This window comes from Rhinatrema bivittatum, chromosome 7, assembly GCF_901001135.1.
Source record: "Rhinatrema bivittatum chromosome 7, aRhiBiv1.1, whole genome shotgun sequence".
Lineage (NCBI taxonomy): Eukaryota > Metazoa > Chordata > Amphibia > Gymnophiona > Rhinatrematidae > Rhinatrema > Rhinatrema bivittatum.
The window spans coordinates 36,706,066-36,724,251 of record NC_042621.1 but is presented as its reverse complement, the minus strand read 5'-3'; the positions used below and the strand labels follow the sequence as shown (position 1 = coordinate 36,724,251).

Here is an 18,186-nt window from a genome sequence, read left to right as displayed (position 1 = left end):
CTTTCTACCTAAAACCCTAAATGTGGCTTCCAGAACCTCTGGAAACCCTAAATGTGGCTTCCAGAACCTCTGCACTTTTCTATGTCATTGGTACCCAAGTGTATCAAGATCGCCAGCTCCTCCTCAGCACTTTCTAAAATCCTATCTATGTGATGCACGGAGTACACCACTTTCGCACCAGGCAGACAAATTACCAAACAATCCTCATGTCCACCAGCCATCCAGCTATCAACCTTTCTAATTATCGAATCACCAGCTATAACAGCTGTCCTAACCCTTCCCTCCTTGGCACATCCTCCTGGAGACCTATCCTTGGTGCAAGAGGATGCTCCATCTCCTTGAGTACATGTTCTAGCTACAGGATTGCTTCCTGCCTCATCAAGGAGATGCTCTCCTTCTAGGTGACCTTTCTCTTCCAAAGCAGCACAGGGGTTACTTTGGAGGTGGGCCTGCTCTATTATGTCCCTGAAGATCTCCTCTTTATACCTTTCTGATTCCCAGGTCTTCCACTCTAGCCTCCACATGTCATCTGCCAGTTAAATGCCCAATCTTGCAAGGTCCTCTTGCAATTTTTCACAGTTCTCTTGTGATTTAACAACTGTGAATAATTTTGTATCATCCCATCTCTAGCTCATTTATAAAGATTTAAAAATCAGTGGGTACTGGGAGGCATATACAGGGAATCCCCGCCTCAAACACATTTCAGTATGTGAGTGACAACTCTCAGACATCTGAGCAAATGAAATCATGTATTATTGTTAAGGTAAGAAAGATTGCCAAAGTTAAAACTTTTAAGGAGCTTTTAATCAAAACTTGATTTTCTTTCCATTCAATAGGAAAACTGTCCCTTATTTTCTAAACGGTAACTAAGTCCCTCCGGAACCAAGAGCTATAGTTAGCGATCCGGAGGGGCTGTAATGGTTGCAACTCACGGCAGTGGTGTCTAGGTATGACGTCATCACTGCCTGCCACGGCGACGCAGGGAGGATGCGAAACTCAGGGCGCATCCGCCGCGGGAGGAAGAAATAGTTCCTGAAGGTCGGGCACTGTTGAAAGGACGGAGTTTGCTTGGCCTTCGCGACCCGGGAGCGCAATTAAAAACAGTGGCGGAGTTTTTGCAGCAGGTTTGGGTTCTGTCCGGCTATTGTGTCCAGACACCGGGGTTTGCGTATTCTTCCGCTTGCTGTAGAAGTGCTGAGGCCGGGCAGCCGCCATTTTGGATGTTAGGCCGCTGCCGCCGTTCAGCTGCAGAGTTTCCGTTTTTGCTGGTGGATCCCGGCAGGTGAGTACGGAAAGGGGGCGAAGTAGTATCGCTTCTGGGGCTGGAAACTGAGGCCGGGGCCGGCAGGCTGGTGAGGGGGCAGGGGCTCTCTTCCTCGTAAGGCCTGTGAATGCGGCTCCCCGCTGTCTAATACTTAGTGTCAGTTCTGCAGAGACGGAAGCTCAGGGAGGTAATGAGCGCTGGTGAGAGCGCGAACGCTGCAGTGAGACGTGACGTTCGTGCCCTTCTCTTCCACTGTCATTGCCACCTCCCAACTTTATACCTTCTACCCTGCTGTGCTGTATTTGAATAGCCTTCAGGCTGGTGCATCAGACCCTCTCTCTGCCCATATTCAGGTTTCACTTAGAAACCAATCTTTGTTTTAGGTTGTTTTTAAATTTTAAACTCTGCCTCTTCTTGACCATGTGTACTATAATAATGCATTTCTTGAAGCGTCTTATTTATGCATAGAGTTCGACTGTTTCGTATGTGTGCAGGGTTGTAGCTGTAGAAATGAGCAGTAGTAGTAGTGAGGCAAAACTCTTTCCCAGGCTGATGATTTGAGTTGAGCAGCAGCCACCAAAATATATAGTAGATAGCAGATAAGGACCAGTTGGGCCTTCTTGGCCTATCCAGTTTTTCTCTCTTGTTCTGTACCTTTTTTTGGATAGATGAGTATATAAATTCTCATACTTAAATCAACACCTGGCTTCTCCCATATCTTTACTACCAAACTAGGTAAAAATCCAAATAGCTGCTCAAAGTAGTGAGGATACTGTCTGAACGTTCAGTTGCTCCTTACTCGCCAATGTTAGGGTGTAATCAAGGTTACTGCAGCCCTCTTGGGAGCTGGATTGTCATGCTGTTGATATTGGTGTTATAACCTTAATTGTTTTGTGCAGTTAGTCCGGCCTTTTTGAAATCCTGCTGCGGTTTACCACTGCAGTTAAGAATATAACCATGGTCACTCCATACAGGTTACCCCAGTGTATTTGGAAGCCCAACCATGTCACACTGTCCCATCACCTGCCTTTATTGCTGTGCTCTGTGTCTGTCCCAGGCAGATTTAAATTATGTCAGTGTGGTCGCCAGTACCTTTGCTGGTAGCCTGTTCTAGGCATCAGTTACCATTTAGTAAAAAAAAATTTTCATGTTCCTCTGAACATTCTTTGCTGCATCTTCATATTGTGATTCCCTTTCCTTGAATTTCCTTTTCTATGAACACATTCACCTTCCTATATTTTATTGAAGCCTGTAAAATACTTTGAATGTTTTAACATATTCCTCCCCACCTTTTCACCAGAACTAGAAACTGTCAAATATGAAAGATCTAAAAGTAATTATCTCAGATGATCTTTCATGTTTGACAGTTTCCAGTTCTTATCCTAATTCGTATGTGGCTAATAAATGTATGCATCCCATGTGGAAGTTTTTACCAATTTTAGCACTAAGGTTCATTTTCCAAGCCCTTGACCATGCTTTTTTAAATTCCTTCTGGCTTCTCTACAGATGGAAATGTTTGTGTGAACTACAAACAAGCTTATTTTTCTATCATTTCCTCAGCAATATTTCTAATATTTTAAAAAGAACCAATTTAATTTACTGTGCTCACTGATCACTTTACCTTCACCAGAATGAACACCATTTACCAGTATTATATGTGTCGTGCTGCTCAACCAGATCCTTGCATAACTTACAACTTTAATACTCCTGTACTAAGGACAAATATATATATGCTATTGGTTTTGTAACTGATATGCTGCATGAAGGAAGGCTTGTTTAAAGCTTTCCATTTAAATATTAAGACTCTGGATATGCCACTATGTGACAGTTTCGCTGAGACTTAAAAGTTCTTAAAAAGCTGCAAAAAATGACCCCGTTTCAGGCGAAACAAGGGAACCTTTGTCGAGAGGGGATGTCTAGATATTAGCTTTCATGGTACTGAAGAACTAGTGGGGCTATCATTGGTGATGAGTTGTTACTTACTTTTTGGAAAATACACTGTGGGAATGCTGCTGTGTTCACAGTAGGATATCATCAAAATTCATAAGTTGTTAATTGGATCATTTGCTGGTTTCAGAATTATTTGTTTTATGGACATATAAACATACTATGTGAGGAATTGTTCTATATGTTTTAATACCTATTGTTGAGTGTAAACAGTTTTTCTTCTGTAAAAGTGATTGTTTAATAAAAAAAAATTTTTTTTTTAGGATGGCAAATTTTTTAAAAATAATTCTTTGATTTTTTTTGTTTTTGTAAGTTAATTCTACTCAGTGTTCACTTGTTCTTTTTAGTATATTACTTGTAGATCACTCTTTCTAGCTATATATACCTATAGATATGTCTATATCATACATAAATCCTCACTAGGAGCTGCTTGCTTCACTCGTCAACCCTGCTGGTGGAGGAATGTACATAGAAGGGGTGTGGTAAAGGGTGTTGGGATGGTGTGTATGTGATGTGAATGAGGATGAGTGGGTGAATTGTGTATGTATGGCAGGGGGCACCATTTCCCCCCCCCCCCTTGAATTCCTCACACACCCCCCCCCCCCCCCCCCCCCGTGGTGTGTGTGTATTTGCACACATTCCCCCTTGCACTATACATATGGTCTCCATTTCCCCCTTGCAATCTCCACTTTGTAGCCCTATCCTTACTCTTTATCCCCCCCCCCCCCGGTGTGTGTATATGGTCTTTCTCCCTCTGTTCATGTATATATGTGTGTGTGTGTTTTTGGGAAGGTATGAAATAGACAGCTGTTGGTAATCGTGTCAGGGTATGTGCACATTCTTTCCCCCTCACACTCATCACTTTGTAACACCCCGTATGCGTTTGTAGATGGGGGAAATGGTTTAGATGAAGGGTGTGAATTGGGGGGGGGGGAGAGGGGTGCGTGTTTATGGATGAGGGCCTTTTCCTAGCATGTACTCAGACCAGTGGGTTTATGCTCTACTGCAAGCAGATGGAGAAAGGAGCAACCTGATGTCACAGTATATATAAGCCTGCAGTGACCACAGCCTACCAGTATTCTGTCTCCAGCAGATGGTGGATGTGCATTTCCCTATGGAGATTGCTTTGAGCTTTTTGAAAGGTGACTATATGTTCTGCGTGTCAGATTTCTGAGCTGCAGGCCTTGCCTTGCCATGAGCCGTTCTTGTGGGTGACTCTGGGCATGTTACAGCTGCTTACTGTTCCATCCTTCTTGCCCAAAGCAGTCTCGGACTTTACTTTGATTTAGTCCATCTCCTTGCCATCCCTGGATAAGGTGAGGGATGCGGAGGAGTTTCAACTTTGTGCTCCTTGGATGTTAAGCATCTTGTCTTGCGGTATCTGGAGGTCTCTGAGTCTTTTTGAAAGACTTATCGCCTGTTTATTCTCCATGGAGCGAGTAAGCAGGGTGCTCTGGCTTCGCAGGCTGGATTAAGGAGGTGGTCATGGCCCTGTATGTGGATGCTGGAAAGCTGTTGCATACTCAGATTAGGGTTCATTACACTAGGGCTCAGGCAGTGTCATGGTTGGAGGTTAGTCTGTTGTCTCCCATCGACATCTGCCGAGCTGCGACATGGTCCACCTTACACCCTTTTTCCAGGTTTTATTGTCTGGATGTGCAGGCCCGGGAGGATGCAGCCTTTTCACATGTGGTGTTTGCTGGACCGTGGGCAGCCTTCCACCCTGTTGGGGAGTAGCTTTGGTACATCCCACTGGTCCTGAGTCCATCTGTCTACACGCTAGGAAATGGAGAAATTACTTACCTGATAATTTAATTTTCCTTAGTGTAGACAGATGGACTCAGCTTCCTGCCCTCGGCTGCCGCATGAATGTGTCAATAGTCCTCCTGTGTGGCTCTGGGTCCAGGGATTACTGGTAAGTGTTCATCCAAGCCCTAGCTTGGGGTACTTAGAATCTTACGTGAGTTCAGTATTAATGGTTTTTAGTTAATTTTTTTGCTAGTCTGCCCATAGTTACTTTTGAAGAAAATGCTGGCAGGCTGACTTCACTGCAGGGTTATATATACTGTGACGTCAGCTGGCCTCATCTCCATCGGCTGGCAGGGGAGCATAAACCCACTGGTCTTGAGTCCATCTGTCTAAACTAAGGAAAACAAAATTATCCATTTTTCCACTTCTTAATTCTCCACTTAGTCCCACTTTCTCACGTGTGTGTGTGTGTGTGTGTGTGTGTGTGTGGGGGGGGGGGGGTTAAGGGGGATGGGCAGTTGAAGGTGTAGGTGGGATGTGTGTGGGGAGAAGGGGGAAGCAGGTGGTGAAGGGGCAATGTGTGTGCAGTGTGAGGGGTGAAGGGCTGTTGTGCATGGAGCAAGAGAGGGACCTTGGGGTGATGGTGTCTAGCAATCTGAAGATGGCGAAGCAATGTGACAAGGCGATAGCTAAAGCCAGAAGAATGTTGGGCTGCATAGAGAGAGAGAGGAATAACCAGTAAGAAAAAGGAAGTGATAATCCCCTTGTACAGGTCCTTGGTGAGGCCTCACTTGGAGTATTATATTCAGTTCTGGAGATCCTATCTCAAAAGGGACAGAGACAGGATGGAGGCAGTCCAGAGAAGGGTGACAAAAATGGTGGGGGATCTCCATCAAATGACTTATGAGGAGCGGTTGAAGGACCTAAATATGTTTACCCTGGAGGAGAGTAGGTGCAGGGGAGATATGAGAGACCTTCAGATTGCTGAAAGTTTTTAATGATGCACAATCAACAAACATTTTCCGTTGGAAAGAAATCAGTAAAACTAGGGGTCACAAAATGAAACTCCAGGGTGGGACGACTCAGAACCAACATCAGGAAATATTTCTTCATGGAAAGTGTGGTGGATGCCTGGAATACCCTTCCGGAGGAGGTGGTGAAGTCAAAACAGGTGAAAGAATTCAAAGGGGGCATGGGATAAACACTGTGGATCACTAAAGGCTAGAGGATGGAGATGAAAAGAGCACATCGGGGTAACTTGCTGGTGTGGCGGTTACTACTCTTAACCAACATGCCTGATATTTTGGATGCAACTCCAACATTGCACTCTGCTTCAACAGCAAGAGGTAACAGAGAATTGGACTCAGGCAGCAACCAACAAGGGCCCTGTGTTTGACGGTTTAGGAAACTAAGTGACTTGTATGGTGCGGCAGTTGCTACCATAAGGTTGTTGGGCAGACTGGATGGACCACTTGGTCCTTTTCTGCTGTCATTTTCCATGTTTCTATGTGTGTTTCTGTTTCTCCTCAAGTTCTTGACTTGGTAGCTGCATCCTCCCCACCTCCTGTGGGTGGGGGGGTGTGTCCCCCTTCCCCCTTGTGCACTTCACTTTGCCCCACTTCCCAGTATGTATGGGAGCACTCTTACCCCTGCTCTCCTGCGTGGGTGGGTATTGAAGTGTAGGCGGGAGGTGCATGAATGGGTGGCGGCACTTTTCCCTCTCTCCTTACCCCAGATGTGTATGGGGGAGGGGATGATGTGAATGTGTGTAATGTTGTGGCATGTAGGTTGTGTGCAGGAGGTGTGAGTTGGGGTGCTCACACTTTTTCCCTTCCCCTTCCTTCTTTTTTTTTTTTTGGGTGGGAGGTGGCGGTACTGGCTTGTGAAGTGTTTCTGCATTTGGGTGTGATTTTATTCATGCGCGCACATGTGAAGTGTATCCATCAGGCAATTACTCTCTCAAAGCTCCTATTTTTTCTCCAAGTTGCTGAAAGGAATAAGCACACACATGGACACAGAAAGGTAGACATCCTATACCCAGACAGACAGAAACAGGTTTATCATATACTGATAGACACATCTTCAGAGGAATAGCCATGTTAGTCTGGTGTAGCAAAAAATGACAGGAGTCGGGTGACACCTTCTAGAATAACCAATTTATTGAAGCATGAACTTTCTAGGATTTGTGCATCCTAAATGCATAATTCTGCTTTTTTTTTTTTTAGCATAAAATCTTAGCTGCCAGACCCTAGACCATTCCTTGTGCTTCGCTAGATCCTTCCTCATGTTTTCTACACCTTCTTGGATTTTTTTCCCCTTTGTAGATTTCGGTATCATTGGCAAAAAGACAAACATTTCCTGACAATCCTTCTTCAGTGTTGTTTATAAAAATGTTGAAAAGAAAAAACTGATCAAAGGACCCATCCATGAGACATACCACAAATAAACCCCACTCCTCAGAGTGAATTCTATTTAACACTACCTTTGACTGTAGGGTCCCTACCTAGAGTGCTCCATTATTTATTTATTTATTTTTTAATTCACCTATGCGGAACCATGTTAAAGGCCTTACTGAAATCCAAGTATACTACATCTGCCATCCCTTGATTCAACTCTCTGGTCATCCAGTCGGAGAAATTGATCAGATCATCTGTCAAGATCCTCTGCTAGTAAAACTATGCTGCTTTGGGTTTTGTAGTCCATTGGATTCCGAAAACTGCACTATACTCTGTTTTAGCAGAGATTCCATTAATTTGTGCACCACAGAGTTCAGATTACCCAGCCTGTAGTACTCGGCTTCCTCCTTACTTTCAATGAATAGGAATTACATCCACCTGTCTGCAGTCCTCTGGAAATACTCCTTACTCTAAAGAAGCATTGAAAAAGTCAGCCAGTGGAATTGCCAGAACTTCCCCGAGTTCCCTTGAATATATTCCAACCAGCCCCCTCGCTTTATCTACTTTGTTTGGTTAGCTCCTTGGAAAACTGAGGTTTATCTCACTTCTAATCTTATTTCTGTTTGTTTTTTGTGGTCCTGTTCTTGGCCCTTCCACATTGAACACTGAACAGAAATTTTTGAAGCTTCTTTTTCCTCATCAGCTTCTACGTATTCCTCCTCTTCACTTCTGAGCCTCCCAATGCCACTTTTGCATTTCCTTTTTTTACAAGCATATCTAAAACAATTTTTGTCCCCTTGTTTAACTGTATCTGCTATTTTTTTAATTCCATTTGAATATTTGCATTCCTGACTATCCCAGCTTCTCAATTTCTCTAGATATTATCGCCTGTCTTCCTCTTTTGCGATCTCTTGTAGTTTATAAATGCTAACCTTTTCTCCCTTACCTTTTTAGCTGCTTTAGAAAACCATAATGGTCTCTTTGCCTCTTTCCTTTATTTACTTTCCTAACAAAAATGGTAGTTTACCCTTATAATATCTTTTTAGATTTTGCCCACTGCTCTTCTACTTCTAGATTTTCCTATCTAGCTAACCAACTCCTTGAGGTACTTCCTCCATTTTAACAAAGTTAGTTTTCCTGTAGTTTAGGATACTTGGCTTAGAATGAATCCTCATTTTCTGTGCTCTAATACTGAACCACACCATCTAGTGATCACTGGATCCCAGACAACGTTCCCTCAAATTTTAGAAAGACTTTATATGCAAATATTTTCTTTTTGTGCAACTTTTTATAAGCCAAGTTCAAATTTGTGCACCACAAGCTACTACAATGCAAATAATATTGGGATTTCTGTGCACACTATGCTTTGCTGTGTGTGTGCAGGCTTCACAATCTGTTTATACGTGCACACATAGGCAGCTTAGAGGGAACAGTGATTGTAGATTGTCCACTACAACATCCGAAATACTGATGTTGCACAAATCGGGAAGATCCACTGCCCTCTGGCCTCAGCTCAGGAGGAGGAGTTCTTCCTGCTGTTGACTCCTTACCCAGGGAGAAAGGTTATAGCTGTTGTCCACCGGGGGAAAAGAATTGAGGTTTGGGAGGTGAATGGGCAAAGAGGCAGAGACAATGAGAGAGAGAGGAGGTGGAGAAGGGAGAATAAAGCAAATAGTGTTTAAAAAAAGAAAAAGTTATATTTAATCACATCAAAACATGAGAAAATAAAAAAGATGAGCAAACTAAGAAAAGTACAAAAATTGAAAACTAGGAAAAATGACTGAAAAAAAAAAGTTGGACAGGAAGGGATGGAGTTTCTCACCTCCTAGAAATGTACTAGGTCCCGTATCTCCCCCTCCTGTGTGGGTTCCGTTAAATTGACAAAACAGTTTTCCCGCTAACTCAATAAAACTGTGTACATACGATGTATGATCAACTCTTGTTAATAATAAAAAAAAAACCAAACACATCATATTTAGAACTGAATATAACTACCACCGTGTAGTCTATATTAAATAAAGTGAGGAAACCTCATAGAAATGGCGGGCTTCTATATGTGGTGGCCCGTAGATTACCAACTCTGAAGCTTTACAGTCACTAGAAGAACTACGACTGTATTTTTCAGCTTTTAATCATCGGTTTCCCCACTTAAATAGTCCATTCATTAAGGAGCGTTTTTTAGAACACTTTTTTTTGGTTTCTTATTTTTTAGGCAGTAATGTAAACCTACCATTAAAATTATCCTAGCAGGACTTGAACACCATCTGAAACCGCACGGCCCGACACGGCTCGTGTTTCTTTAGGCTTCATCAGGGGCAGTGAAGTTAAATTCAGTGTCTACAATGAAAGAGCAAATAATGCCATTGTCATACATATTGATTTCAAAAATTACCTTGTATCGCTGCCTAGATAATACATACGTTCCTGGTGTCTGCCAAGCTACATATTCTGCTACTCGGTCTCAGCTTTTAGCGAACGACAAGATCTGCCATTTTTTTGACCATTTAAACCATTTGCTGATTTGACTGGTCCTCTGACTTTCTAGTCCTGCTTTCTGATTGGTTCTCTTTCAAATCAGCAAATGGTTTAAATGGTCAAAAAAATGGCAGATCTTGTCGTTCGCTAAAAGCTGAGACAGAGTAGCAGAATATGTAGCTTGGCAGACACCAGGAACGTATGTATTATCTAGGCAGCGATACAAGGTAATTTTTGAAATCAATATGTATGACAATGGCATTATTTGCTCTTTCATTGTAGACACTGAATTTAACTTCACTGCCCCTGATGAAGCCTAAAGAAACACGAGCCGTGTCGGGCCGTGCGGTTTCAGATGGTGTTCAAGTCCTGCTAGGATAATTTTAATGGTAGGTTTACATTACTGCCTAAAAAATAAGAAACCAAAAAAAGTGTTCTAAAAAACGCTCCTTAATGAATGGACTATTTAAGTGGGGAAACCGATGATTAAAAGCTGAAAAATACAGTCGTAGTTCTTCTAGTGACTGTAAAGCTTCAGAGTTGGTAATCTACGGGCCACCACATATAGAAGCCCGCCATTTCTATGAGGTTTCCTCACTTTAATTAAAAACAGTTTTCCTTGCAGAGTGTCCAAGATATGCTTCTTTCAGAAGATGCTACAGTCAAGATGTTCCAATCAACATCCAACAGATTGAAATCCTCTAGCAATAACACCTCTCCTTTCATAGCAATTTTGTGAATAGCCTCCATTAAATTTCTATTAATTTCTTCAGTATGTAATGGAATTCTATAATGTACTAATATAAATAATATTTCATTCCCTCTTTGTGGATTAACCCACAATACCTCTCCTTACCTCATAAACACTGTAATTTTGTTGTAGCCCTATTTTTTTTTTATATATGCCCCCTCCCTTCCTTCTACCCAGTCCTTCCTGAATAAATTGAACATAAGTTGCCATACTGTGTCAGATGAGAGTCCATCAAACCCAGCGTCCTGTTTCCAACAATGACCAATCCATGTTATGATTACTTGGCAAGTACCCAAATGTTAAATAGATCCCATGCTACCAATGCTAATAATAGCAGTGGATGTTCCCTATGTCAACTTGATTAATAGTTTATGGTCTTCTCCAGGAACTTATCTAAATCTTTTTTAAACCCAGGTACACTAATGCCCTAACCATATTCTCAGGCAGTGAATTCCAGCGCTTAATTGTTCATTGAGTGAAAAATAATTTTCTCTGATTTGTTTTAAATGTGCTACTTGGTAACTTCATGGTGTGCTCCCTAGTCCTTCAATTAACTAAAAAAGTAAATAACAGATTCACATTTACCCATTCTAGTCTTCTCATGATTTTATAGACCTCTATCATATCCCCCCCTCAGCTGTCTCTTCTCCAAGCTGAACAGTCCTAACCTCTTTTTAGCTTTTCCTCATAGGGAAGCCATTCCATCCCCTTTATCTTTTTGGTCGCCCTTCTCTGTAACTTCTACAGTGCAAGTGTGTGTGTGTGTGTGTGTATATATATATATATATTTTTTTTTTAGATGTGTCAACCAGAACTGAACACAGTACTTATGGTGAGGTCTTACCATGGAATAGAAACATAGAAATGACGGCAGAAAAAGACCAGTCGGCCCATCCAGTCAGCCCAGCAAGCTCCCACACTTATTTTCCCATACTTATCTGTTTCACTGACCACCAAGTTCATGGCCCTTGTTGGTAACTTTGATTCCAATTTCCTGCCACCCCCTGACATTGATGCCGAGAGTAATGTTGGTGTTGCATTAACCATGTGAAGGCTTTTTGAGTAAGGGTAGTAATTACCAGATAGTAGCCTTTATTCCAGCAAGCCACCCCCATGGCTTTTCTCTTCATTCCCATCTTCTAGTTTTTATGGATCCACAGTGTTTATCCCATGCCCCTTTGAAATCCTTTACAGTTTTACTTTTCAACACTTCCTCCGGAAGGGCATTCCAGGCATCCACCACCCTCTCTGTGAAGAATGATATGGAGGCATTATGACATTCCTCGTTCTATGCACCATTCCCTTCCTAATAATTCCTAACATTCTGTTTGCTTTTTTTACCACTGTAGCACACTGAGCTGATGATTTCAATGTATTATCCACTATGATGCCTAGATCTTTTTCCTGGGTGGTGACTCCTAATATTTAACCTGACATCGTATACCTACAGCATGGGTTATTTTTCTCTATATGCATCACCTTGCACTTGTCCACATTAAATTTCATCTGCCATTTGGACACCCAATCTTCCAGTCTCACAAGGTCCTCCTGCAATTTATCCAATCCGCAGGTGATTTAACTACTCTGAATAATTTTGTCATCTGCAAATTTGTTCACCTCACTTGTTATATCCCTTTCCTGATGAGTTATAAATATATTAAAGCACTGGTCCAAGAACAGATCCCTGAGGCACTCCACTGTTTACCTTTTTCCACTGAGAAAACTGACCACAAGCCTACTCTCTGTTTCCTGACTTTAAACTGTTTCCAATCCACATAAGGACATCGCCTCCTATCCCATGACTTTTTAGTTTTCTTAGACGCCTCTCATGAGGGACTTTGTCAAATGCCTTCTGAAAATCCAAATACACCACATCTACTAGTTCACCTTTATCCACATGTCTATTAACCCCTTGAAAAACAAATGTAGCAGATTTATAAGGCAAAGCTTCCCTTGGGTAAATTAATGCCTGCTGTGTTCCAGTAAACCATGTCTTTCTATATGTTCTATGATTTTTTTATTTATTTTTTGTTCTTTAGAATAGTTTCCACTATTTTTCCCGGCACTGAAGTCAAGCTCATCAGTCTATAGTTTCCTGATCACCCCTGGAGCCTTTTTTTTAAATTTTTTTTTTATTTTATCATATCTGGGTTACATTGGTCACACAAGTCTTCACATACAATGGATGATTTTAAAGGTAGGTTACAAATTTTTACTAATGGATCTGAAATTTCATTTTTGAGTTCTTCAGAACCCTGGGGTGCATGCCATCTGGTCCAGGTGATTTGCTACTTTTTAGTTTGTCAGTCTGACCAACTATATGTTCCAGGTTCACTGTGATTTGGTTCAGGTCATCTGACTAATCACCCTTGAAAGCTGTCTCCAGAACTGGTATCTCCCTAACATCCTCCTTAGTAAATGCGGAAGCAAAGAATTCATTTAGTCTTCCACAATGGCCTTATCTTCCCTAAGAACCCCTTTAACCCCTCCATCATTTACCAGTCCAACAGACTCCCTCTCAGGTTTCCTGCTTCTAATTGGGATTTAAGTAACTACAATGCTCAGGGTGTAGAAGATTTGTCTTTCCCCCTTTGCTGGAAATCCTGGAGAGTAATGTAACTTGATGTCAAGAGAAGTATACCATCAGTGACTGTTTGAGATATGAGCTTCTGGAATCTCTGTCTGGAAATAACTAGCCCATAGGTTACATATTCAATTTTCCAAAACCCCTTTTCAGTTTATAAAATGTTCTTGTATCTACTAAGTGTGAATTCTATAAAGAAACTTGTTGCCTTAGCTACTAAAGATCAGACCAACTAAAAATAATTACTTGAAAGATTTACTATAGTATTAGTAATTAAACTCCCCCTGAACTCTACTTAGGTGTTCTGATTTCATAATTGATTAAATTTTATCTACTGTAAATTATTTCCTTGTATTTCTCTGCCAACTAATGTCAAGTTATTCTGTGTAGACTAAGCCCCCCGCCCTAGTGAGTTAGACTGTAAAGCTAAAATGAAAGATAGGAGTGGGTGGGAGGCAACCATTTCCCTTCTACTCTTGATTTCTAAACCAAAGCAGTAATAATACCCAACAAACAAACAAAAAAGCAATGTAAAATATTCCTTTTTCAAAAATAAAAAGAACAAAAGCAATTAAGAAAAAACAGCCCTCTTTAAAATAAGAGACCAGCAGTTGAATTACCTGTTTATAGTTCAGCTATGGCCTTATGCTCCCTAAGCACTCCGTTTACTATTCCCTTCTCCCCTGGTCATCTAACATCCCATCTGACTCCTTGCAAGTTTTTTCTTTCTTATGTATTTGAAAAGGTTTTTATTAGTTTTTGCCTTTTTGGCAAGTTTTCCCTTAAATTCCCTCTTGGCCTGCTTTATTAGTGTGTTACAATTAATTTGGCAGTGCTTATGTGCCTTTCTGTCTTCCTCATTGGGTCTTGTTTTCCTTTTTTTTTTTTAAAGGATGCTTTTCTGTCTTTTGCCTCTTTTTATACCACCATTTAGCCATGCTGGAGGGTGTATTTCTTTTTCTTTTGATCTTTCTTAATTTTTGGAATGCATTTTGTCTGGGCTTCCAAAACAGTATTTTTAATAGCCTCTATGCCTCATTTACAAGCTGATGCAGAAAGTTGCATTCAGCCAAACACAGCTTTTCTTGCATTTTAAATGCACATTTTGTGAACGTAAACCTTACTACTAATGCAATAAGGAGATTTACACTTACTCAAATTTTTAAACATTTTTTGTACTGCTCAACTCCCCTTACATGGAAATTCCATGCAAATAAGGACAGTAAGCAGTACCTTCTGATGCAGAGAGGTGTGCTGACATAACCTACATTTTTACTCCTGGTCAGTGGTGGTGTTCTGGCATTTAAAACCAAGGGACAGGCGAAGGCAAAGATTGTCCAGGTAGCTGGATAAGTTCTGAAAGCATAGAGAAGAACTCTGTTCCACGAGATTAAGAAGATGTCCAGTCCTCCCCTGTTGGCTGACTCTTTTATTGTGGGGTTATTAGTCCGCCACCTTTTCAAGGTCAGGTAGATCAACCCATTTTGGGTGACATCTCTTTCCCAACTTGTTTATTTGAAGGTAGCAGTTCTAAATCACTATCTGCTCAGGAAGTTGGTCTGGTTTGTGACCAGATTTCATTTCCTGTTCTGTCACTACAAATCTCAGATGTGGCTGAGATTGGTGAAGCTTGGAAAAGAGAGGGTGAGGGATATAAATAATTTTAAATAAAATTAAATGACCAGCATGTTTGTTTATGGTAAATGGTGTTTTCTGCGATAGGCTGAATTAGTCATGCTGCATGGGTGATGTTGTCAGGCCGCACTAGGCAGAACTGTCTCTCTAAGCTTGTAAAGCTTTCAGCAATTCTGTGCATGCACGAATCAGTGTTCTAGAAGTCTCCTTAGTCCATATCCAAGCAAATAGTTGTTGAAGTACATAGAAGGCTTGCTGTCCAGGGAGGAGGGCAGGAATGTGTGGCTAATTCATCCTGCCGTCTATGGAAAAACACAGAGGAAACTTTATAGATCAAACCCTGGTGAAACATTACCAGACACCTACACTTTCTCTTGAACAACCACTTATTATTTCCTCTGTCTATGGGAAAACCCCTTCCAGGCAGGATCATGCACTGTACTGTTCCGCTCACCCTTCATACAGTTTACGGTAAGCAAATTTAGCTTTTTTTTTTTTTCTGTCTATAAGCATTCTGAACTAGCCATGCTGCATGGGGAGTCCCAGGCTGAGGGTTGCTACAATAGTGAATCTTCTTCCCTCTTTTTTTGTTTGTTTGTTTGTTTGTTTTTTTGCAACTTATATAGAAACATAGAAATGACGGCAGAAGAAGACCAAATGGCCCATCCAGTCTGCCCAGCAAGTTTTTGCACTTTTTTCTTTCACATACTTATCTGTTTCTCTTGGCTCTTAGTAACCTTAGTAACCTGTTTTATTCTATTTCTCTTCCACCCCCGCCATTAATGTAGAGAGCAGTGATGGAACTGCATCTAAGTGAAATAGCTTAATTAGTTAGGGGTATTAACCACCGCAATAAGCAAGCTACACCCATGCTTATCTGTTTATCCAGACTATGTAATTCAGTCCTTGTTGGTTGTTGCCTGAAGATAGATCCACGTTTCTTCATTCCCCCCTGCCGTTGAAGCAGAGAGCTATGCTTTATATGCATTGAAAGTGAAGTATCAGGCTTATTTGGTTTGGGGTAGTAACCGCCGTAACAAGCAAGCTACTCCCTGCTTTCTTGTGAATGCAAATCCTTTTTTTCCACATTTCCTCTTTGCCGCTGAAGCTTAGAGCAATGTTGGAGTTGCTTTAACAGTGTGTATGTTTATTGAATAAGGGTATTCTCACCAGGTAGTAGTCGTTCCCATGAGCCACCCACTCTTCATTTCTCATCCTCTATACTTTATGGATCCACAGTGTTTATCCCACGCCCCTTTGAAGTCCTTTACAGTTTTGGTCTTCACCACTCACCTGTGGTGAAGACCAAACCTGCTGCCCACTCACCTGTGGGCAGCAGTCTAGTCTAGGTTTGAAATGATGTAATACCGCTTGTCCCACTGCGTTACTTGCACTTGCCATAATAGTTTTGACAATACATATAAGCAATAAAAATAAAATGCAACATAAAAGTCAGCATTTCCTAGCATGTGGATAGATGGATTCAAGACCAGTGGGGTTTTTAAAAAAATTTTTTTTAATTAAAAAAAAAACAAAACCTGACGTTGGAACTCTCTTGACTGGTTCCTCAGTAGGGGATGGCAGATCAGTGGGCACAGCACAGGTGCCTCCTGCTTTTGACATGGATCCTTCTGCCTTTTCTTGGGTAGAACTTCTTTTTTTTTTTTTTTTTTTTCAGGGCTTGCAATCTTTTCTTCAGGCGCAGTCCTCAGCCCCATCCAATCCTGTTGGGTCAGTCCCTTAGGCTTTGGCCTCTCCCTCTTTTGGTGGATGGAAGGGGGACAGTAAGCAAATCCACGGCTCTCGTGCTAAAGTTTCAAAAGGGAAACTTTGATAAAATGAGAAAAATTGTTAGAAAAAAACTGAAAGGAGCAGCTACAAAAGTAAAAAAAAATGTGCAAGAGGCATGGCCATTGTTAAAAAAATACCATTCTAGAAGCACAATCCAGATGTATTCCACACATTAAGAAAGGTGGAAAGAAGGCAAAATGATTACCGGCATAGTTAAAAGGGGAGGTGAAAGAAGCTATTTTAGCCAAAAGATCTTCATTCAAAAATTGGAAGAAGAATCCAACAGAGGAAAATAGGATAATGCATTAACGTTGGCAAGTTAAATGTAAGACATTGATAAGACAGGCTAAGAGAGAATTTGAAAAGAAGTTAGCCGAGAGGCAAAAACGCACAGTAAAAACTTTTTAAAATATATCCGAAGCAGAAAGCCTGTGAGGGAGTCAGTTGGACAGTTAGATGATCGAGGGGTTAAAGGGGCACTTAGAAAAGATAAGGCCATCGCGGAAAGATTAAATGATTTCTTTGCTTCGGTCTTTACTGAAGATGTTGGGGAGGTACCCGTACTGGAGAAGGTTTTCATGGGTAATGATTCAGATGGACTGAATCAAATCATGGTGAACCTAGAAGATGTGGTAGACCTGATTGACAAATTGAAGAGTAGTAAATCACCTGGACTGGATGGTATACACCCTAGAGTTCTGAAGGAACTAAAAAATGAAATTTCAGACCTATTAGAGGGCAGCAGAGAAGGGAAGGGGCTGAAAAGCAACAAAAGGTAAGTTGGCACATGTCGAGCCGCTTCGGGAGGAGGGGATTTTCGGTTTCTTTTGGGGGAAAGTTTGCCGTCTACCATTACCCCTGCCTCTAACGCAGGGGTAAGGGTAGGCGGTAAGTTAGCAGGTTAAACGCGCGGCAAAATGGCAGGGTAAAATAGTGATAGTCGGGGCGCGCGTTACTGTATGGGAGGGAATAGCTAATTTCATCGTTTACATCTGATATACATGCCGCGTGCGGAAGGGGTTACCCGGGGATTTAAAGAGGCGGTAAGGATGGGTTAAAGGGGATAGTGTATCGCGGGTTGGACTAACGTGGCCGAAAAGTGAGTAGAAAGCGGGTTAGGAGCAGGGTAACTGCGGCCCCACTTTACTGTATCGAGCTGAAAGTGAGCAGGACTCTATCAGCCGCCGATTCTACTAAATATAGATGCCCATCTTACCTCTGAAGGCAACTTCGCTCCTACCAACCCTACTGCCTGACTTACTACCAACAAAGCTGGCAGCAAACACAACCCCCTCAATCCGGATATCCTACAACCCAACGTATGCCAAAACTGCAGACACAATCCCCCATAAAGCCTCAACAGGATTTTTAATTACACCATTGCCACAACCACTAACACCTGTTGGAGGCAGAGTGCAAGCTTGGAAAAACACCACCACAGACCAGTGGGTCCTCAAATTAATCCAATGTGAATAACATCTCAACTTCCAATGCCAACCTACGTTGCCTCATCTATTACAACCTACAAATTCCAACCACTTGTCTCTCCTAAACCAGGAGATGCTAAAATTACTCCTCCAAGAAGTGAACCAAT

At 41.7% G+C, this 18,186-nt stretch overlaps 1 protein-coding gene across 3 annotated transcripts in view; it reads left to right on the top strand.

The window, feature by feature from the left end:
- The first annotated feature begins 966 nt into the window (after positions 1-966).
- AP1G1 (adaptor related protein complex 1 subunit gamma 1) overlaps positions 967-18,186 on the top strand; it is a 305,811-nt gene continuing 288,591 nt past the window's right edge. For 2 of the 3 annotated variants that reach the window (XM_029608251.1, XM_029608252.1), the window contains exon 1: positions 968-1,282. The gene's annotated coding sequence lies outside the window, so the exon portion shown is untranslated. Of the gene's footprint in view, positions 1,283-18,186 lie in introns of all 3 variants that reach the window. The other variant, XM_029608250.1, reaches the window with a different exon arrangement.